This window comes from Hyla sarda, chromosome 5 (genome assembly GCF_029499605.1).
Source record: "Hyla sarda isolate aHylSar1 chromosome 5, aHylSar1.hap1, whole genome shotgun sequence".
NCBI classification, from domain to species: domain Eukaryota; kingdom Metazoa; phylum Chordata; class Amphibia; order Anura; family Hylidae; genus Hyla; species Hyla sarda.
In genome coordinates this window covers 100,771,232-100,794,569 of record NC_079193.1, presented here as the reverse complement: position 1 = coordinate 100,794,569, position 23,338 = coordinate 100,771,232, and the positions used below count along the sequence as shown (strand labels likewise).

Here is a 23,338-nt window from a genome sequence, read left to right as displayed (position 1 = left end):
CAAAATAAATGTCAATAAACCGCCCCCAATAAAAATTAGCTCCACCTTTTCCTAATGCTATACAAAAATCGTAAAGAAAATTTTTTTTTTTTACATATCTGATACTGCCGCATGGCTAATTGTCTGAAGCATTAAAATTAAATGTTAGTAAATCATTAACATTTTATTTTAATAGTTCAGACAGCTCAACATACAGCAGTATCAAATTTACGCTGGTTTCTGTACAGGATCATTAATAATGAAAAAAGTCAAGAAAAAAATTGCTGTTTGGTCACATCACATGCTAGAATACTTTTAATATGACCATTGTACATAATTCTTCAAGTAGAATCAGCTGAACCCCCTGAACGTTTTTTTCTGATTAAATCGATAAAATAATCGACAACTAATCGATTATTAAAATAATCGTTAGCTGCAGCCCTACTTTTCAGTGTAAAATCTTATGTATAATGCCATAATACAGTGACCTCCCGACCTACGATGGCCCCGACATATGATGAAATAGACATACGATGGCCTCTCAGAGGCCATCGCATGTCGATGTCAGTATCGACATACGATGCTTTTTTATGTCGGGGCCATCGCATTAAGTGCTATCTGGCAGCGCCAAATGCTTAAGCTGCTGCCGGATAGCAGCTTAATGTTCCCTGTGTGGTGCGGTAAGTATTACTTACCCCTCCACGATGCTCCGGGGTGCCCTCCGGTTCCAGCGCTGGTCTTCCGGTGTCTTTTCGGCCCTCTCCGATGACGTCAATACGCTGCTGCGCACGTCATCCAATAGGAATAGCGTACGCAGCGGCGTAATGACGTCGCTACGCAGGCCCAGTAAGGCCTGGCCTGAAGAAAGCAGAGGACCGGAGAAAACAGCAGAGGACCAGAGAAGACAGCAGAGGACCGTAGAAGACAGCAGAGGACCGGAGAAGACAGCAGAGGACCGGAGAAGACAGCAGAGGACCGGAGAAGACAGCAGAGGACCGGAGAAGACAGCAGAGGACCGGAGAAGACAGCAGAGGACCGGAGAAGACAGCAGAGGACCGGAGAAGACAGCAGAGGACCGGAGAAGACAGCAGAGGACCGGAGAAGACAGCAGAGGACCGGAGAAGACAGCAGAGGAGCGGAGAAGACAGCGGAGGACCGGAGAAGACAGCGGAGGACCGGAGAAGACAGCGGAGAGCCCAGCGGAGGCCCGGGGACACCATCTCGAGCGGCGGGGACAGGTGAGTACAGCTTCCTATACTTTACATTGCACTAATCCCTCAACATATGATGGATTCGACAAATGATGGCTCGTTTGGAACGAATTACCATCGTATGTTGAGGGACCACTGTACTGTTGCTGCATTAATGCTGGGGGGAATTTGCTAACTGGCTGCTACATTTAAAGGGTTATGGAAGAGTATATAAATCCCCACAGTACTTCGGCTGCGAAATCATAGTGAGCTCATCCAGGACACTGTTCAAAATCGTCTGCTGTATAATTTTAAGTAGGCACAGAGCTCCTGAGTGTGGGAGAACATCATAGCAGCTACTGCCCAACTTTTCTGTGGATGAGCTCCGGTTAACTAATATTTGGAAGGGTAGGTAGGCTGCAGGGAGACTACTAAAGCAGACATCAAACAGATGAACTTGTGGCCAGATACATAGGAGATCATTATCAGCAATATGGGGAAGAAAATGGATCTCTCTGCTGCCAAAAAGAATTAAATAGTCCAATGCCTTGGACAAGGTATGAAAACATTATATATTTCACAAAAACTTTTTTCTCCACTTTCTTCCCTGGTACAGAAGGAAGAACTATGCTTTCTGTAATAAAATCATCTTCATGCATGACAATGCACCATCTCATGCTGCAAAGAATACCTCTGCATCAATGGCTGCTATGGGGATTAAAGGAGAGAAAGTCATGGTGTGGCCTCCATCCTCCCCTGACCTCAATCCTATTGAGAACCTTCGGAGCATCCTCAAGCAAAAGATCTATGAGGGTGGGAGACAGTTTACATCCAAACAGCAGCTCTGGGAGGCTATTCTGATATCTTGCAAACAAATTAAAGCAGAAACTGTCCAAAAACTCACAAGTTCAATGGATACAAGACTTGTGAAGCTGCTAACAAATAAGGGGTCCTATGTTAAAATGTAAAGTGACCTGTTAAAGTTTTTAAAATGTTGTTAAAAGTTTGATTGAAATAGATTTTGGTTTCAGTAAATATGCTTCCAACACAACAAATGACAATTTTTAAGATCTTTACAACCTATAAAGTGCTTTTAAACTTACTGTGCGTAATAATTTGGAACAGTGCATTGTAAGTTGTTTTAAAAAAATACTGTTATCATTAGAAGGTATGTTAAATAAAATTTTAATTGCTGTTATTTACATCAATTATTTAGATAAATGAGAAAAATAACATTTGCATACTAATTTGGAACAAGGTGTAGTTCCCCTTAGCAAGCAGATTGCTTCTTTAATTTATAAGGAGGCCTTTGAAAAATAAAAAAAGAAATCTCACTGGTTGCTATGGGCAACTGCACAACTCTACTTCTACATAGATTTTGATAAATCTCCCCCATAGTCCAGGGTATTCATAAATGGGAAGATCTCTACTTAAACATGGCATCCTGCTGAGTGTAGATATACAGAAGCCAATTGTCAATCACCGCTGAGAGAGTCAGACGTAGGCATGAATGGATAGGCTATTTCTACTTGCTTCTGTTAGCCAAATGGCACAATATTCTTCTTCTTCTGTTCTGGCCAATAGGAGAGTGGACCTCTTCCCATGCTATGCTAGTAACTACTAGAAAAGTAGCAACAATTTAGATATAAGCAGCAGATAGACTCATTAGATAGATTTATCCATCCATACTAGGACATTCTCTTTAAAGCCAAGTATTTTAGCACCTTTCTTATAAATCAATAAAGATGGGAGTAACAAATTAAATAGTTTCATTTTTACCAATAGCTATGTGCTACTCCCCTCACTCCATGTTAGATCATGATTACATCAAAGAATCCTTAGGATAAAACCTACTAAGCTTGGTTGTCCATAAAAACTCTCTAAAAATCTAATTTTGAAAGACTGCACGGTTTTGAGCTTAAAACCATTGTCAGAGGAACTGGGCAAATTCATTAAGTAAAACCACATTGTCTCCACTGTATGAAGCCCTGCAGCTTCATAATTAAATCGAAAGGGGTCCGGGTGATTTTCTGAAATGAAAACTGAGCCATGGGAAGCAGGAAAAGTAAATATAACTGAAAGTAAATGAGAAAGGAAAGGATATTATACACAGAAAAATCAGCTACAAATAAAGTATAGAGAACTGAGGGAAAGGGAAGAGAGTAACCTAACATAGAAATAAGCCTCAACATAAATGGAAATAAAGACATGTATACTTTACAGTACATGGGATGGCAGGATCATAAGACAGGCTTATATAAATTGCTTAGGACAACCCCTGGAGAGCCTCCACCCTCCACAGAGGATGAGGATACCTCAGCTAGGACAGAGATAGCATAGTGTAAGTTAACAGGAGGTATAGGGACTGGGAAAGTGTAAGCAATCTACAGTATGTATTAGGGCAAGATCAAAGATTACTCGATCAGGGATATAAAAATCCTATCGCCCAACGCCCAGGACATGCAATTCCATGCCCCGGGCAGGTGAATTTTTCAGACCTGTAGCCCTGCTTGCCCGAAGCTGAAAGCCCCTGACAAGTAGGGCAGCGTTCAGGTTGTATGGAGTGGGCTCCTGATCGTACCCGCTCCTTGCCGTTCAGCCCCCAGCTGATTTTAGCAGCTGAGGGCCGCCACCAATAGCCGGCATGTGGTTATTAATTTATGTAAATCTGCTCATTTTGGCTAAGTAGCCAAATGGGTGCCATTACTCTGTGAACAAAACCTAACTGTGCATAAATGTGCATTTACCACTTAGGGACCACAGACTTACAGGTACGCCCTGACGCCCTGGTACTTAACCCCTTAACAACCACGGACGTAAATGTATGTCCTGGTTTGGCGGGACTTCCCGCACCAGGACGTACATTTACGTCCTGTGTATGACCGCGAGCATTGGAAGGGTGCTAATGTCATACACGGCAGGTTCCGGCTGCTAGCAGCAGCCGGGGACCCGCCCGTAATGGCAGACATCCGCGATGCCGTGATCAATACAGATCACGGCATTGCGGCACTTTCATTGGATGATCGGATCGCCCGCAGCGCTGCCGCGGAAATCCGATCATCCAGCATGACAGCCGGAGGTCCCTTTACCTAGCTCCGGCCGTCTCCCGGGGTCTTCGGGTCTGATCTGAGATCGAGCAGACCAGAGCTGTAGATCGCCGATAATACTGATGAGTGCTATGTCCTATGCATAGCACTGCACAGTATTAGCAATCAAAGGACTGCTAAAGATGGTCCCCCTATGGGGACATAAAAAGTGTAAAAAAAAAAGTTGAAAAAAGTAAAAATAAAAAGTTAAAAAAAGTGAAAAATCCCCTCCCCCGATAAAAAAGAAAATTGTCCGTTTTTCCCATTTTACCTCCAAAAAGCGTAAAATTTTTTTTTTTTATAAACATATTTGGTATCGCCGCGTGCGTAAATGTCCGAACTATCAAAATATCATGTAAATTATTCCGTACAGTGAATGGCGTAAACGTAAAAAATTAAAAAAGTCAAAAAATGCTGTCACATTTTATTCAAAAAAAAAATTAATAAAAAATGATCTAAAAGTTTTATATATGCAAATGTAGTATCTAAAAAAAAGTACAGATGACGGCACAAAAAATGAGCCCTCATACTGCCCTATTTACGGAAAAATGAAAAAGTTATAGGTGGTCAAAATAGGGCGATTTTAGATTACTGATTTTGTACAAAAAGCTTTAGATTTTTTTTAAGCGGTACAAAAATATAAAAGTATCTAGCCATGGGTATCATTTTAATCGTATGTTTACAGTGTGAAAAAAAAACTCCAAAATTTGCAAAATTTGGTTTTTCATAAAAATTTCCTCCTTAAAATTTTTTTTGGGGGGGTTCGCCGTACATTTTATGGTAAAATGTGAGGTTTCATTACAAAGTACAATATCCCTTCTACAACTCCATAAAATGGATAGGAAGGTATATTGATGACCTCATTGTAATATGGAGGGACACTGAGCCAAGATTTTGGGAATTTGTGTGTTATATCAATGAGAATCATCTGAATCTCAAATTTACTGCATCTTTCTCACGACAGAGTATTCCATTTCTAGATGTCAGATTTTCCTCAGAAGGACAGCATGTTGTTTCTTCTCCATTTCGAAATTGCAGGGAACACTATTCTGCAGGCAACATCTTTCCATCCCCACCATGTTACGGCTAATATACTGTACAGGGGGGGGGGGGGGGGTGTAGGTTGCGGCACAACTGCACTAAGAATGACACATACGAAGTGGAGTCTGAACAACTGCATAACAGACTGAGAGATAGGGGCTATGATGATAAATTACTTAAGTTAGCCAAAAACAGGGCAGACAAACTAAACAGAGAGTCACTAATTGTACACACAAACAAATGCAAGGAGACACAAAAAAGTGGTGAATCTGTTCCTTTTTTCATCACCCAGTACAGCAGACAGTACAATCAGATAGGACGGATCATGAAGAAATATCTTCCAATATTGTATCAGGATCCGATCCTAGGTAAAATTGCGTCTGCAGGTTTTAAAATGGTCTCAAAACGAGGCCCTTCTTTGGGTAACAGACTGTCACCCAGTATGTTTGGCACCCGTGCACCTTCTAGCAATCCCAAATGGCTACACAGTCCAGGTAACTGGAAATGAGGCCATAACACGTGTGTCACCTGCAGACACATGCATGTATCGAGGGGTTTCAGGTCATATAGTAATAACCAACAATATTGTATTAAAGAATACATTAATTTTGATTCGAAATACGTGGTATATTTGGCCTCCTGCGAGACATGCATGTGCCAATATGTAGGTTGTATGTCTACACCATTGAAAGTGAGAATTAGACGACATTTGTCTGACTGTACAAATCTACAGTTTAACATCTCGGCACTATCCAAACATTTTAGGGATGTACATCAGGGCAATACAGAGTCCTTCAGAGTGGTGGGAATGGAACGTGTCAAAAAGATGTCACGGGGTGGTGATTTGAGGAGATCTCTCCTAAATCGGGAGGCCTATTGGATTTTTTTACTGGGCACCCGGCAACCAGCTGGACTTAATTTAAGACATGACCTTATTCTTACGTATTAATATACCATGTCCCTTATCGCGCCGTGCACCCATGACATGGTGCTCCAATGCCAACTGCAGCATTATTTAGCATAGTCATTATATGAGTTGCATTGGGTTCAGTATATTGGTGTTCCATGCCCTGGATGCACGGTGCGAACTAAATCATATATGGAGAAAATTTTACAGGTCAATCTTATTAGGATATTATTTATCCATTTATGATCTAACTAACTTGGAAAAGATAGTATGTATGTCCTGCTATGTCTATTTTCACTTTTTGCCTTTATGTATGTCATTTAAAATATTTGTAATCCAGTGCCATGTCTTACTTCCATCTGCTGAGGCAGTCACATAACCAACTGCTATACTATAAATTGTTTTACCTTTTGGTATGTTTTATGCCATGACTAAGGGTCTTGTTACCCGAAACGTGTAGGCTTACGCTCTGTTCATGTATCTGCTTTTATGCCAATAAGTCAACTAGGTACCAGTCCTCAAGGTATATGTAAAAGAAAGTTAGTGGAATATAAAGAATAAGAATAGATGGAGATCCAGATATTAATTGAAAAAATATAATATATTTATTAAAGGTGATGTTATTCGCTGGTATCTAGTGTCCCTGCAGGGCCCATGCATGGGACAAAAGGCGCAGCGTAGAATAATAAAAATGTATGAGATCAATTAATAATTCAATAGAGAGAATAAAATAAAATTTGCATCTATAGTTCATCCAATGTTGGCATCAATAATAATCAGTTAACAGTGTGCTTAACTGCTCAGTCTCTTATAAGCACGATGTGATGCCGATAGCAGAATACAATGTCAAATAACGGCTTGTTGTAACAGTTGCAGTGTCCAATCTCAATGAATCAGCCGATGGTAGTGCAGTGTAACAAACTGTCTCACAGATGTGAAGGATAACGAAAGTCCAGTGCACAGCACCACTCACCACCCTTGCAACCACTGGTATTGCTGGTATCGGCAGAGGAGCTGTTTCGGTGATGTGGCACGGAGGTGTCAGGCCTCCTGCAGTGAAGGTCTGTATCTCCTGTGTCTGGCAGCGTTATAGGTAGCGCTGGAGTTGTCCTCTTCGCAAGGTCCGCGGCTGGCACGGATGGCACCGGCCTCGTAGGTAAGCCGAAGGTCCGCGGCTGGTGGAATAAAGCGGTGCGTTTAAGGTAGCGGTGGGAGTGCCTGCAGCGCGCCCCGTGTAGTTGAGCGCTTGCACGCGCGCAGAGTGGCAGTGAAGCCGCAGTGGTCCCAATACTGGGGGCTTCCAGCTGTTTCAAATAGAGTTCGGTATAGAGCTGGGATATGGAGATGATTATAGATAGATGCAAGTAGAATACACAATTCTAGACGCGTTTCAAGGCCTCGTCCTTTTCTTCAGTAGAGGTATAGGTCATAGGTATAAGTCCTATACCTCTCCTGAAGAAAAGGCCCGAGGCCTTGAAACGCGTCTAGAATTGTGTATTCTACTTGCATCTATCTATAATCATCTCCATATCCCAGCTCTATACCGAACTCTATTTGAAACAGCTGGAAGCCCCCAGTATTGGGACCACTGCGGCTTCACTGCCACTCTGCGCGCATGCAAGCGCTCAACTACACGGGGCGCGCTGCACGCACTCCCACCGCTACCTTGAACGCACCGCTTTATTCCACCAGCCGCGGACCTTCGGCTTACCTACGAGGCCGGTGCCATCCGTGCCAGCCGCGTACCTTGCGAAGAGGACAACTCCAGCGCTACCTATAACGCTGCCAGACACAGGAGATACAGACCTTCACTGCCGGAGGCCTGACACCTCCGTGCCACATCACCGAAACAGCTCCTCTGCCGATACCAGCAATACCAGCGGTTGCAAGGGTGGTGAGTGGTGCTGTGCACCGGACTATCGTTATCCTTCACATCTGTGAGACAGTTTGTTACACTGCACTACCATCGGCTGATTCATTGAGATTGGACACTGCAACTGTTACAACAAGCCGTTATTTGACATTGTATTCTGCTATCGGCATCACATCGTGCTTATAAGAGACTGAGCAGTTAAGCACACTGTTAACTGATTATTATTGATGCCAACATTGGATGAACTATAGATGCAAATTTTATTTTATTTTATTCTCTCTATTGAATTATTAATTCATTGATTTCATACATTTTTATTATTCTACGCTGCGCCTTTTGTCCCATGCAAGGGCCCTGCAGGGACACTAGATACCAGCGAATAACATCACCTTTAATAAATATATTATATTTTTTCAATTAATATCTGGATCTCCATCTATTCTTATTCTTTATATTCCACTAACTTTCTTTTACATATACCTTGAGGACTGGTACCTAGTTGATTTATCAACTAAATCGTTTTTCTGTACTATTTAGACCTTTGGGTGAAGGTAACACCAGTTAACCTCAAGTATATTCACCCACTGAGTGAGCTATACCTTCTTTTATCTATTTTATGCCAATAAACCATATTGCAACGGGCACTGAGTGCTGGATGTTCTACCTTGTTTTCTGTATTGGGCAGTTGCGCTTCCGCCAGTCCGCGCACACCTGTGTCCAGTGGGAGGTGAGAGCTGTCTACTTGCCGGCTTTGAAAGTACAATTGGTCACGCAAAAAACAAGCCTTTATATGGGTCTTTAGATGGAAATATAAAAGAGTTATGGATTTTAGAAGGCGAGGATGAAAAAACAAAAACGCAAAAATAAAATTGGCCTGGCCCTTAAGGTGAAAATGGGCTTGGTCATTAAGGGGTTAAGGACCAAGGGCGTACCTGTACGCCCGTGGGAATATCGAACCCCGCCGGGCGGGAATCGGACCGGGATGACTGCTGATATCTATCAGCAGGCATCCCGTGCAAATGCCCAGGGGGGACCTGAGTAAATTCACACCGGTGATTTGCAGCGATTCCGGTCATACGGGTCAGAAGAGGGGTTAACGTCCCCTTCTCGCAGCTCTGCTAGACCACAGAGTTCATTCAGCAGGCAGAGCTGCGAGAAGAAGCCAGGGACGTGAACGTCGACAGCCGTCAACCTATCACTGGCCGCTGCGATGTTCTGCCTTGGCCGGTGATAGGCTGAGCCCACTGTCATGTAAGGAGCTCTGGCCGGCTTCTTACATGACAGTAGGCTCAACCTATCACCGGCCGAGGGGGAACATCGCTGTGGCCGGTGATAGGCTGACGGCTGTCCGACGTTCCATTCCCTGGGAAACAAGTCCGGACTGACGGGGAAGGTGAGTTAAAGGGGTTCTCCGGTGCTTACACATCTTATCCCCTATCAAAGGATAGGGGATAAGATGCCTGATCGCGGGAGTCCCGCAGCTGGGGACCCCCGTGATAATGCACGCGGCACCCCGTTTGTAATCAGTCCCCGGAGCATGTTCGCTCCGGGTCTGATTACGGGCGACTACAGGGTCGGTGGCGTGTGACGTCACACCTCCGCCCCCCGTGTGACGTCACGCTCCGCCCCTCAATGCAAGCCTACGGGAGGGGGCGTGATAGCTATACACCCCCTCCCATAGGCTTGCATTGAGGGGCAGAGCGTGACGTCACACAGGTGCGGAGGCGAGACGTCGCCCATAATCAGACCCGGAGCGTACACACTCCGGGGACTGATTACAAACGGGGTGCCACGTGCATGATCACGGGCGTCCCCAGCTGCAGGACTCCCGCGATCAGGCATCTTATCCCCTATCCTTTGGATAGGGGATAAGATGTGTAAGCACCGGAGAACCCCTTTAAAGTTTATTTTGTTTACCTTTTGCAGCCCGGGCATAGGGATACAGTATAGAGCAGTGGTTTGCAATCTGCGGACCTCCAGATATTGCAAAACTACAACTCCCAGCATGCCCGGACAGCCAAAATCTGTCCGGGCATGCTGGGAGTTGGAGTTTTGCAACATCTGGAGGTTGAAGACCACTGGTATAGAGTGTCAGCGCCGGCGGCCGCAACCCACAGGAGGACCAGGAGGGCAGCACTTGCGGGTGGCATATGTGAGTAGTAGCACTGGGCTGATAATTAATTGGGGGGGGCAGAACAGCGCTCGCGGATCACATATGATTAGTTCCCCGATGGGGACAGCGCAGTGCTGGGCTGACAATTCATTCATTCCCGAGGGGGAGGGGCCAAACCGGTATTGCGGTATGGGTTAAAATTCATATCGTGCAGCACAAAAATTATAGTATTCAGTATGAACCGGTATACCACCCAGCCCTACCAGTATATTCTCTCGAAGCGGGCGCGGTATGACGTGAAACTGTACAAGTTTTGTGAGAGTACCTCCGGGTACACTTACAAGTTTAGAGTATATGAGGGACGAGATTCCCGTATTGAACCCCGAGAATATTCCCCCACACTGGGTGTTAGCGGGAAAATCGTTTGGGACCTTGTGCACGCATTGCTGGATAAGGGTTACAACCTTTATGTGGATAACTTTTATACCAGCATGCCTCTGTTCACATCCCTTGCCGCCAGATCCACGTCCGCTTGTGGGACCGTGCAGAAGAACCAGAGAGGCCTCCCTCTAAATTTGATCCAGACACCTATACCCAAGGGTAAGTCCCATGCCCTTACCCATGAAAACCTGCTGCTGGTCTGGTATAAGGATATGAGGGATGTCCTTATGCTGACCACAATTCATCGTAACAGCAGCTCACCTGTCCCTGTGCGAGGTACCACAACAACGGTCCTCAAGCCTGATTGCATTCTGGACTACAATCAGTATATGTCCTCAAGCCATACAATGTCATGCGCAAAACACGGGTATGGTACAAAAAAGTTGCGGTCTACTTGGTACAGGTTGCCATGTACAACTCTTTTGTACTGTCCCAGCACGCTGGCAACAAAGGGACATACCTTCAGTTCCAAGAAGTCTTAAAGGCCCTGATCTTTGGTGACCGGGAAAGAGCAGGCCGGAGTTCCCAAGGAACTGAAGTTATAGGTGCCAGGATCATCCCAGGCCAGCACTTTCCAGGTGAAGTCCCCCATACTGGAAGAAGGGACGATCCCAGAAAAAATGCAGAGTGTGTCACAAGAGGGGGATACAGAAGGACACCACCACTCAATGTGACACTTGCCCCGATCATCTGGGCCTCTGCATTAACCCCTTAAGGACCGGGGGTTTTTCCGTTTTTGCATTTTCGTTTTTTGCTCCTTGCCTTTAAAAAATCATAACTCTTTCAATTTTGCACCTAAAAATCAATATGATGGCTTATTTTTTGCGCCACCAATTCTACTTTGTAATGACGTCAGTCATTTTGCCCAAAAATCTACGGTGAAAACGGGAAAAAAAAATATTGTGCGACAAAATTGAAAAAAAAAACCCTGTTTTGTAACTTTTGGGGGCTTCCGTTTCTACGTAGTACATTTTTCGGTAAAAATGACACCTTATCTTTATTCTGTAGGTCCATACGATTAAAATGATACCCTACTTATATAGGTTTGATTTTGTCAGATTTCTGGAAAAAATCATAACTAAATGCAGGAAAATTAATACGTTTAAAATTGTCATATTCTGACCCCTATAACTTTTTTATTTTTCCGTGTATGGGGCGGTATGAGGGCTCATTTTTTGCGCCGTGATCTGAAGTTTTTAACGGTACCATTTTTACATTGATAGGAATTATTTTGCACTATTTTGGACTTTGGAATTTTTTTGAGCGCACGCCATTGACCGAGCGGTTTAATTAATGATATATTTTTATAATTCGGACATTTCCGCAAAATGGGTCATGGGTCACTGAGTCACTATCATCAGGGACTTTTTTATGTTGCAGCTCTCTCTTTCCACCTGAGCGGGGTGCACATTTGAGGCAACAAGTTAGGGACGGACACACACATCACATTTGCAGAATGAGGATTCAGAGCATAGGGTTTGGGGTGAGCATATTTTTTTAGTTTTGGCTATGCTCTGGGTCATCATTCTGGGAACATAACCTGTTTATCATTTTACATCCCTCTGTACCCTATTTTAGTAATTTACCCCATGTAATGCTTTTCGACGGGGGGGAGCTCAAGGCTCCTTAGTGTGTTCCTGCTCTTCCAAGACCGGTGTGCACCCGCAGAGCTGTTTACGTCCAGATATGGGGTATGTCCTTACTCCAAAGAAATGTATTTACATATTTACGGTGACATTTTCTCCTTTTACCACTTGTGAAAATGAAAAATTTGGGGTAACCCCAGCAAAGTTGACCGCCGCGTCTGAAAGTGAAAGTAAACGCTTCCCGACAGCTCAGGCTTGAGCAATCGAGCCCCTATCTCGCTGATCCATGCAAAGCTATGGCTTTGCAGGGATCAGCATAAGAGATCAGTGTGTGCAGTACTATAGCTCCCTATGGCTATAGCACTGCAAAAAAAAAGTGGAAAAAAAAAGTTAACAAAGGTCATTTAACCCCTTCCCTAATAAAAGTTTATTTTGGGTAAAATGACTAATGTCACTGTAAAGTAGAATTGGTGGCGCAAAAAATAAGCCATAATATGGAATTTTATGTGCAAAATTGAAAGCGTTATGATTTTTAAAAGGTGATGAAGAAAAAATGAAAATGCAAATACGGAAAAAACATGTGTCCTTAAGGGGTTAAGTATGATGCTCCTGGGAAAAGTATGAAAAGTTAGAAATATGTTTCTCCAGTACAACTTACGGCCACCATGTCAGTTAACCCCTTAAGGACTGAGCGTTTTTCTGTTTTTGCACTTTCATTTTTTTCCTCCTTACCTTTAAAAAATAATAACCCTTTCAATTTTGCACCTAAAAATCCATATGATGGCTTATTTTTTGTGCCACCAATTCTACTTTGTAATGGCATTTTACCCAAAAAATCTACAACGAAACGGGGGAAAAAAAAAATCTGTGTGCGACAATATTGAAGAAAATTTTTTTGTAATTTTTGGGGGCTTCCGATTTTACCCAGTAAATTTTTCAGTTAAAATGACACCTTATCTTTATTCTGTAGGTACATACGATTAAAATGATACCCTACTTATATAGGTTTGATTTTGTCGTACTTCTGGAAAATATCCTAACTACATTCAGGAAAATTTATACGTTTAAAATCTTCTGACCCCTATAACTCTTTTATTTTTCCCCCGTACGGGGTGGTATGAGGGCTCATTTTTTACACTGTGAGTTTTTTTTAGTGGATACATTTTTGTATTGATCAGACTTTTTGATCGCTTTTTATTAGGGAACGACCGATATCGTTTTTTTTAGGGCAGATACCGATAATCTGTCACCTTTCAGGCCGGTAGCCGATAACTTATACCAATATTTCGGTATAAGTTATCGGCTATTTCAACCCCGCCCCCCCCCCCCCACCGGCGGGGCAGAAGCCGTTGCAGATCAATGATTTAAAGTGGGCGCTTTAAATCAATGAACTACAGCGGCTTTTGTGGTGCCAGAGGCCGCCGACGCATCCCGTTTCTCTCCCCCTGCCTGTCCTGGGTCTAACCACCACAGTTGCCCCATCGCCTCCCCCCCATCCTCTGCCCACATGCCGCCGCCGTTGCCCCATCACCCCCCCATTCTCTGCCCACATACCACCGCCGCTGCTGCCCCATCACCTCCCCCCCGTCCTCTGCCCACATACCCCCGCTGCCCCATCGCCTCCCCCCATCCCCGGTGTCATAATTACCTGTTCCCGGGGGTCCGCGATCCTTCTGGCTCCGTCGGCATACTACACTGTCACTGTGCGTACTGACGGTGACGTCGCGTTGGCGACGTCACTCGTAATTACGCATCGCACAGCAACAGCGCAGGAGCCAGAAGGATCGCGGACCCTGGGAACAGGTAATTATAACACCGGGGATGGGAGGAGGCAATGGGGGGGCAGCAGCGGCGGCGATGGGCGGGGCATTATCGGCAAGGTAATTGCTAATATCGATAATGTCCAAAATCGCGATTATCGACCGATAATATCGGCCAAACCGATAATCGGTTGATCCCTACTTTTTATTAATTTTTTCATGATATAAAATGTGACAAAATACACTATTTTGGAGTTTTTTTGCGCTCACGCCATTCACCGTGTAGTTTAATTAATGATATATTCATATAGTCATACATATCCGCATGGAGCGATACCACATATGTTTAATTACACAGAAAAGGGGGTTGATGCAAACTTTTATTAGGGAAGGGGTTAAATGATCTTTATTCACTTATTCACTCACTCAGCTCCCATAGGGGGCTATAACACTGCAATAACTGATCTTTTACATTGATCAATGGTTTCTCATAGGAAACCATTGATCAATGATTCTGCCGCTTGACTGCTCATGCCTGGATCTCAGGCACTGAGGAGTCATTTGGCAATCAGACACCAGAAGGCAGGTAAGGAGACCTTCCTACTGTCCTACAGCTGTTCGGGATGCCGCGATTTCGGATCCTGAACAGCCCCCTGAGTTAACCGGCAACATTTTACTTTCACTTTAGACTCAGCGTTCAACTTTGAATGCCGCTTCTAAAGGGTTAATAGCGTGCGACATTGCGATCAGTGCCGTGCGCTATTAGCCAGGCCCGACCGGCTATAACGTGAAGCGGACTCAGGGCATATAAGTATGCCCTCAGTCCTTAAGGAGTTCATGCTTGACCCTTTTAAAGAGCTTAAAATGGGTAATCCAGGATTTATTTTTTTATTTGACTATGCAACAGGGGCTGAAAAGTTAATGTAGTTCATAATATAGTGTCTGTAGCTGTGTGCGACGGTGGTCTTGCAATTCTTCTGTCATTTTCGCCCCAATATTTCTTTTGAACAGCATACAAAATTACTGAGGTCTCAGGTTTTCCCAGGTTGCAGTGTTACCAAGACATGACATCACTAGTCAGGTGTGCAAAGGGAGCCTGTCCTGCTTCAAAGGATGGAGCGACTGCTGGGTCAGAGAGATAATTTTATCATTCTGCAACAATTGTAGGCACCCTGGTTAAAACACACTGGTCTATTGAATGGGATGCAACTCATTTGTGTTTCAATGGGTGAGGTCGCTGATGTGTTGGAGGGAGGAAAATGACCTCACACTTACAAACAATGAACTATGGCAGGGGTGTGGAAATTTAATAAAAAACTACTTATCCACGGGACTAAAAAAGAGCAAAATCGACTTGTCCCTCATGACGATCCAATTGTCCGAACCAATTTTCGCTTTTACACTCATTTTTTCCTCCTCGCCCTATAATAGCCATAACTAACTACTATAATGATACCTTTTAATTTTTCAATAACATATGCTCCAAACTCAAAAAAAATATGCCCCCTTTCTCTCACCCTTTTCTATTTAGTCTATGTTCCTATAGCAGGACAATTTATGGCCCATCTTAGTGTGAATTCTCCACATCTATTGTCTTAACCCCTGCATATTTGAGATGTAACCTCTGTCTTCTGCATTAGATTCCTCATACAGAGCAATAGAGTTCTATTGAACTCCATTGATCTGTGTGCTCTGCGACCCATGGAGAGAGCCTAGTCCAGCCAGGCTCTACCAATGACAAGGCGATCTACCCCACTAGGCCCCCAGGGAGCAGTCACATGTATTTTTAGATGCCGCGATCTAAAGGGTTGATAGCCAGCCGCGGCAATTGCCGCATGCTGGTTATGAGCGGCAGCCCCGGCTACTGAGAACAGCAGGGGGCTGCAGAGTATGGAGCGGGCAGAAGTCGGGAGCCGCTCAATACAGACTGCTGAGCGGCACTGTGTTTGTCAGGACTGGCCCTGCTTGCCCAAAGCAGGCCTAAGGGACAGAAATATTCACCTGCCCGGTGCCCAGAACTGCATGTCCCGGGCATCGGGTGATAGGAATTCCACATCCCTGTATGGAATGTGAAGTTATAGAGGAAGATAGCCACAGCTTTATAGTAATCTCACAACATATCCATTTAGCCCTAAGACAATCACAGATTTTTCCTAAGCATGTCCATTACTGTCTGGCAGGTACATACTAAAAATCAGGGCTGTGGAGTTGGTAGATAAATGTTCCGATGCCACAGTTTTTTGTACTTCCGACTCCGACTCCCCGACTCCTCTGTATTAATATGCAAATGTATTTATAAACACTTACAGTTCAATCCAAGAAGCTGTTCCACCAAGTTCTTCTAAGCTCTTCTAGCAGAGAGAGGTAGTTGGGCAGAAGCTGCTGCCTTCTTTTTGTGTGCTGATCTGCTGCTGAAGATAGGACAGTGGGAGGATCCAGGATGGGGCATTTATTATAAAACATGATTTACCTAGTAGAATCCCATAGTCATGTTTAAAGTTTAAGCTAACAATCCGAGTTTACAAGTTTATATAACCTTAGCTGAATGGCAGCAGTTTTTCCAATGGTTTACAGCTTCAGTCTTGAACTATTGACCCTTCATTCCCTTCACTTATACAAGTGTCTCTAGTCCTGCAAAAAACATATTTACTTAATCCCTTATCAGTCAGAGGCTAGGTTACCCATGGGTTCCCTGTAACAGCAGAACACAACACTATGGAAAGTATAAGTATTGCCGCTCCTAATTGTGCGTTGCGTGCCATATAGTGAAGCGCATGCTTCTTCACGGTAACTTAACATGTTCGTTTTGCGGTTACGTGAGGCACTGCATGCATTGGTCTTTATTCTTACAGTAGAGAAGTCATTAATTATAACTTTTTGTGAATTGGGACATTTAAACTTCCTTTTTTTTTTTTTTATTCCAATCTAAATTTAGTAGGAGTCGGAGTTGGTGCATTATTTGCCCACTCCGACTCCAGGAACCCAAAATTTCGTCCGACTCCTCGACTCCGACTCCACAGCCCTGCTAAAAATCACCTTATGGTGAAGAACCCCTTTAAACATTAGTCATTTTGTCAGCCAAACAATGAGAAGACAGACTACTCCAAAAACTGTAGCTCCTTGTTATTAATTAAAGTGTAGAAACAGATTGGCTGTGTGAGAGGCTGTGTAAACAGCCAGACTAAAAGCAATGATTTCCTTGGTGCAGATGCAGCAAATAGTAGAGGACTTGGTGACATGAATTGTATATATGCAGCACTACCACCAGAAAATTATAGATATATTTCAGGTTTAGGAGTTGAGCCTGTGCCATTGGCAACTGAATATTACAGCTGACAAACTGTTGCAACAGCTGGGATCAGAGATAATTCTGATGCCAGTCACTTGACCATTAGACAATGCAGTCAGCAGCAACGATATCCAGGGCTTATTTCTCACTAGGCACCCAAGGGCAAGTGCCTAGGGCATTATAAAGTAGGTACAGCACTTTAATGACTGAATTTCTTCATAGTTTTTCTTTAATACGCTTCTGCCAGTGGAGGTCACATATCACGATCCTGAAGGGCGGCAGCCATTTCAAGGCCAGGAATATGGAAATCGTATCGCCCAACGCCTGGGACATGCAATCCCAGGGGCCAGGCAGGTGAATGTTTCATGCATTTAGCTACTGGCAAATAGAGCCAGACTGACAACCCTCAACAAGTACTGTGGCGCCCAGGGTGTATGGGGGTCACTTGGTATGGAGCGGGCTAAAGTCAGGAGCTCGCTCCATACCAGGCTGCCCCAAGCTGATTTCAGTAGCTGGGGGCGCAGCTAGCTTGTAACCCTTTAGATTGCTGCTGTCAAAGTTGACAGAGGCATCTAAAGGGGCCTTTAAACCATTCCTGGTGGTCTAAAGGGGTGGATCACACTCCCTACCCTGCAATGCGATCAAGCAGGAGGGGGGGGGCAATCCACTGTAGAGTTAGCCGGAGGGCTTTCCTCTCCTTCTATAGCTGCAAAGGATATGTATATGAATGCATGGCTCCACCAAATGAACACACAGATCTCACAGATCAATGGAGTTCTATGGAACTGCACTGATCTGTATGTGGAATCGAATAATTCCTCCTAAAAGTCCCCCTAAGAGGGCTAATAAAGTGTATAAAAATGGTTTAACAAAAATTTAAACAACACACATTGACCCCTTCCATATTAAAATTACCCCTTTCTACCCCATTTCCATATAAAACACATGTAAACATAATAAAAATAAAACATATTTGGTATCGCCGTGTGCATAATTGTTTGAACTATTAAAATATAACAATATATATCCCCTACAGTAAATGGTGTAAATGTGAAAAATACCAAACCCCAAAACATCATATCTCAGAAATAAATATTAAGCAAAAAGCGATCAAAAGTCCAATGAATACACAAATGGTACCAACAGAAACAACAGATTATGGCACAAAAAGTGAGCACTCATACAGCCTGGTGTACTGAAAAAAAAAAGTGGGGTTTGAAGCGTGCTCACAAGCCAATAGGCCAATTGGGCAGATGCCCAGCATTAACCCTTTAGAAGCAGTGATCAAAGCTGCATCTAAATAGAAAGTAATAGTGTCCTGGCAGCTCAGCAGCGCTGATAGAGACCATTGCGCGGAAACCGCGATTTCCCTATCAGCTGAGAGGATAGCGGGAGGGCTCTTACCTGGAGCAGCAGAGCACAGATAACACTGATCAATGCTATGCATGTTCTAGCCCCTTATGGGGAGGGCTAAGAAAAAATAAAAAAAAGTTAATAAAAGTGAATTTACCCATTTTTTAATTAAATAATAAAAAATAACCATATGTAGTGCCGCCGTGTGCGTAAATGTCTGAACTATTAAAATATAAGAGTAGCTAAACCACATAGTCGATGGCGTACACGTAAAAAAATACTAAAGTCCAAAATTGTGCATTATTGGTCACTTCATATACCATAAAAAAAATTAAGAAAAAGAGATCAAAAAGTCCCATCAAAACAAAAATGGTCCCATCAAGCACAAAAAATTAGCCTTCACACATCCCTGTATATGGGGGGGAAAAAAAAGTTATAGGGGTCAGAAAATGACAATTTTAAACATACTGGAGGACATTTATCATTGTTGCTTTGGTAAGCAAGCTCTGTAGGCATTATTTTTTCTGCTTTAGTTTTGCTCATGTATGACACATTTATCATACTATCACCGGTGGTTGATAAATTTGGCTCACATAAGCAAAAACCAATAAATGACTTCAGAACACCAATGTGCAGCTTTGAAAAAAATGTGTGATACATATATGTGTTTATTCAATTTTTTTACCACTTTTTTCCCCTAAATGTACTAACTAATTTTTATTTATTTTTTTAACTTCTCATTTCAGATCCGTGTATCCTGTGGATTACTTTAGATTTGGAGGACTATGGTGACTAGTGTTTTATTTTGTTCAAGGTTAATAAAATGGTTTACAAGGGGTTTTGGGGGAGTGTTTTTTTTTTTGTTTTTTAAACGTGTTTTATTTTTTTATTTTACTTAACAGGCTTAGTAGTGGAGGCTGTATTATAGAGGGAGTCCAGTACTAAGCCGGGCTTAGTACTAGCCACAAAAACAGCTAGCACTAACCCCCAATTATTACCCTGGTACCCACCGCCACAGGGGTGCTGGGAATAGCCGTTACCAACAGGCCCAGTGAGTCAAAATGGCTCGCCTAGGCGGTGACAGGCTGGAGTTATTTAGGCTGGGGAGGGCCAGTAACAATGGTTCTCGCCAACCCTAGTAACGTCAGGCTGTTGCTGCTTTGTTTGTTTTTGGCTATAAAAATAGGGGGAACCTTATGCTTTTTTTTTTTTTGCATAAATAATTAAATATAAAAAAATAAAAAAAATAAAAAATAAATGCATAGGGTTCCCCCTATTTTTATTTTCAGCCAAATACCAACCAAGCAGCAACAGCCTGACATTACCAGGGTGGGTGAGGACCATTGTTACTGGCCCTCCCCAGCATAAATAATGCCAGCCTGTTACCACCTAGGTCCAGGAGCGCCATTTTTGATGCTCCGGGCCTGTTGGTACTGGCTCTTCCCGGCACCCCTGTGGTAGTGGGTACCGGGGTAATAAGCTGGGGATAGCACTAGCTGTTTTTGTGGCTAACGGTAAGTCCCGGCTTAGTAATGGACTCCGTTTATAAGACAGCTTCCACTACTAAGCCTGTCAAGTAAATAAAAGAAAAAAAAAACACGTTTAAAAAAAAAATGTACTCCAAAAAACACCCCCCCCCCCTTTTATTAACATTAAACAGAAAGGAAAAAAAACGCTCGATCATCGATGTAGTCCACCGAATCCGAAGTAGTCCACAGGATACACTGATCTGAAATGAGAAAAAAAATATATAGGTTGATACATTTATTGTCATCCGCACTCGTATCTCCCGTCCCACACGACTACAACTCCCAGCATGCCCTTACAGTAAGTGCGGGCGAGTGACAAGCTTGTCACCTACCCCCCCCCCCCCCTTACAGTAAGGACTTGCTGGGAGCTGTAGATGTATGGCAGGAGGCAGGTGACAAGCTTGTCACCCGCCCCACAGCTACAACTCCCAGCAAGTCCTTACTGTAAGGACACGCTGGGAGTTGTAGTTGTGCAAGCCAGGGAAGCAGGCAGTAATGACAGTAAACTCCGCAGCCCCGCAGCAAAGGGAGCCCGGGCTGACATAACACTGCAGCCGCCGGGACTCCAGCAGCTGGGCCGCGAGTTGTACAGGAGCCGTCCCTGCCATCCCTCAGTGTGTACCGCAGTGCTGAGGGATGGCAGGCACGGCTCCTGCACATCTCCCAGCCTATCTGCAGGGGTCCCGGGTGGCTGCAGAGTGATGCCAGTCCGGGCTCCATTTAACATATAACGGAGCAGCAGAGTTTTAGTCCCTACCGGATCCCGTGATTGGCTGCTCGGTCCCGGACAATCACGGGACCAAGCGGGAAATGTGAAATTACATTAGGGCTCAAAAAACTCCACGGCGCTGAGGTATGTTGAAGAAGCCCGGGCTGGCACCACTCTGCGCTACCCTCAATGACGGGGGCACTGATTTACATCCCCCCCACTTATCTCCTACCCGCCCGCACATCTCCCACCCGCTACCTGCTACAAGACTACAACTCCCAGCATGCCCTTACAGTGAGGGCATGCTGAGAGTTGCAGTCTTGCAACAGGTAGCAGACAGATGGGAGATGTAAATAGATGTGGGAGATGTAAATCAGTATGATCCGTGATTAGGTAGTCAGAAAAGCAGAAACATAAGCAAGGTTCAAGCTGGTGTAGATTCCTGAAGCTTTTTAATCAGATGCGCCTAGATCTGCGATAGTCGCAGTTGATAAATCAGGGTGCACTGGAAAGTGAAAAGTGAAAAAATTTCCACGTGAGCAAGATGTCAAGATGAGCGGTGGGTTGTAAACAAAAAAAAAAAGTTGCAAATAAGCGGAGTTGCACCAAACATACAGGAAAATAAGCTCTACAAACTTTGATAAAACTGGGTCACTAATTTTGGCGCATGTAGCTATAATTTAGAAAGCGCAAAAACACACACACAAAAAAAAAAAGCGCAAAAACACAAATGAGCCAAAACAAAAATTGGCCTAGTCCTTAAGGCCAAAATGGGCTTGGTCCCCAAAGGGTTAAAGTCCAATTATTGAGGTGGCAAACTACATAGGGAAGTATGCTAGCTTGACACCATAAGAGTAGTAGCCCGTGCAAAATCTACTGTATTTTACTAATAGCTTCTTACTAGGAATACACAGAGAATGCTATCACAATACCATAAGGTCTGCTACCACAGGTTTCAGAGACCATATCCAGTTGTCAGAGAGTAACAACATAAACTGAAAAGGCACAAATCTGAGCGAACAAAACCGTTATTATGGAGCTATAGAGACAGACCTTAGTGACAACCCAGGTTCTAAAACCCCCAATTCTCACAACTTATATGTCTGATATGATATGGGTGTGTTTACTATAACTTAAAATATACTTACAAAGTATGCCTGTTAATAAATGCTGTCAGGCACAATTACTGCAATTGTACCATTCATGTAATAATGTCACATATTATCTGTATTTGGGTGTTATACTTAAAATTGTTCTAAGTTCAAAAGCACTAAATGTTTTTATAATGTATAATTTCCAAAGATTGCTAGTTAAAGTCTCCTTCCACTGAGGAAGAAAACTCATAATGCAGGATACTAAGATATAAGCACCGTTCTAAGTGATCATTACACGCTAAGAATATCCAGTTACACCTGCAACTTTAAATGTGGTACAAATTTTTTAGGTAGAAAACTGGTGTAATCGCGTCAATAAATCTTCCTCGATGTCTCCCAGCCAGGAATTTCCTTTGAGATTGTGTTTTACCCCCTTTACAGTTGTGAATGTTAAAGCATATCTGTCTATCTATTCTGCAAAGTAAATATCATAGGATAGGGCTTTGGACTGTATTATTGTAAAACAGAAAACACAATTGGACTATACAATTTCATACAGGTGAGCCTCTGTTTACATCTCATTTCGAGCTCACACTGTATGTTTTGTGCCTTTCTTTACAGGAAAGTATAGCCGGAAAAAAGAGGGGAAAAAAAAAAAAACAGGAAAAACAGTATACCAATGCATTTGGACCTAGCATATGCCAAAAGCACACTCTTTTGACATATGCTGGTTGCATAAAAATGTATGGGCACATTTGAGTTGAATGTTAAGAAATTTGCCTCTGATGTTTATAAAAACCAGTTAAGAACAAACTTTGCATACATCAACAGTACAACCTTGTAATACGGTATATCTTATCTGACATAAATACTTCTTTCTTGTGTTATCAAAGTTATACCCTCTTCCAGTCCCTACTGCGGCTCGAATCATCTCTTCTTAAATTGACTCAGCTTTCTTCTGTGCCTTCAAGACAAGCAAAAAAGGTGTATAGAGGGGGGGGGGGGGGGGGGCTCTGCCCACCAGCTCTAGGAGAACTGCAAATTAGATTTAAAGCCTGCAGAGTAGAAATCTGCAGAAAATACCATAAACAAGTTACATTATTTTCATAAATAGTGCTGATTTTCATGTACACACAGGGAGGCTTATCTTGAAAAGTCCTATTCTGTGGGTCTTCCTTTAAGGAATACCAAAAGGATATGCTGTAATGATATGATAGATGCAGGTTCCACTTACCGTATATACTCGAGTATAAGCTGACCTGAATATAAGCCGAGGCCCCTAATTTCACCCCAAAATCCCAGGAAACGTTATTGACTCGAGTATAAGCCTAGGGTGGGAAATACATCATCCCCCCCCGTCATCATCCAGACCCTCATCATCATCACCC

General features: G+C 43.4%; 1 protein-coding gene across 4 annotated transcripts in view; it reads right to left on the bottom strand.

The window, feature by feature from the left end:
* RARB (retinoic acid receptor beta) overlaps positions 1 to 23,338 on the bottom strand; it is a 946,796-nt gene that overhangs the window by 880,047 nt on the left and 43,411 nt on the right. The window contains exon 2 of one of the 4 annotated variants that reach the window (XM_056519995.1): positions 22,850 to 22,914. The exons of the other annotated variants lie outside the window; for them this stretch is intronic. The gene's annotated coding sequence lies outside the window, so the exon portion shown is untranslated. The remainder of the gene's footprint in view (positions 1 to 22,849; positions 22,915 to 23,338) is intronic. 4 annotated transcript variants of the gene reach the window in all.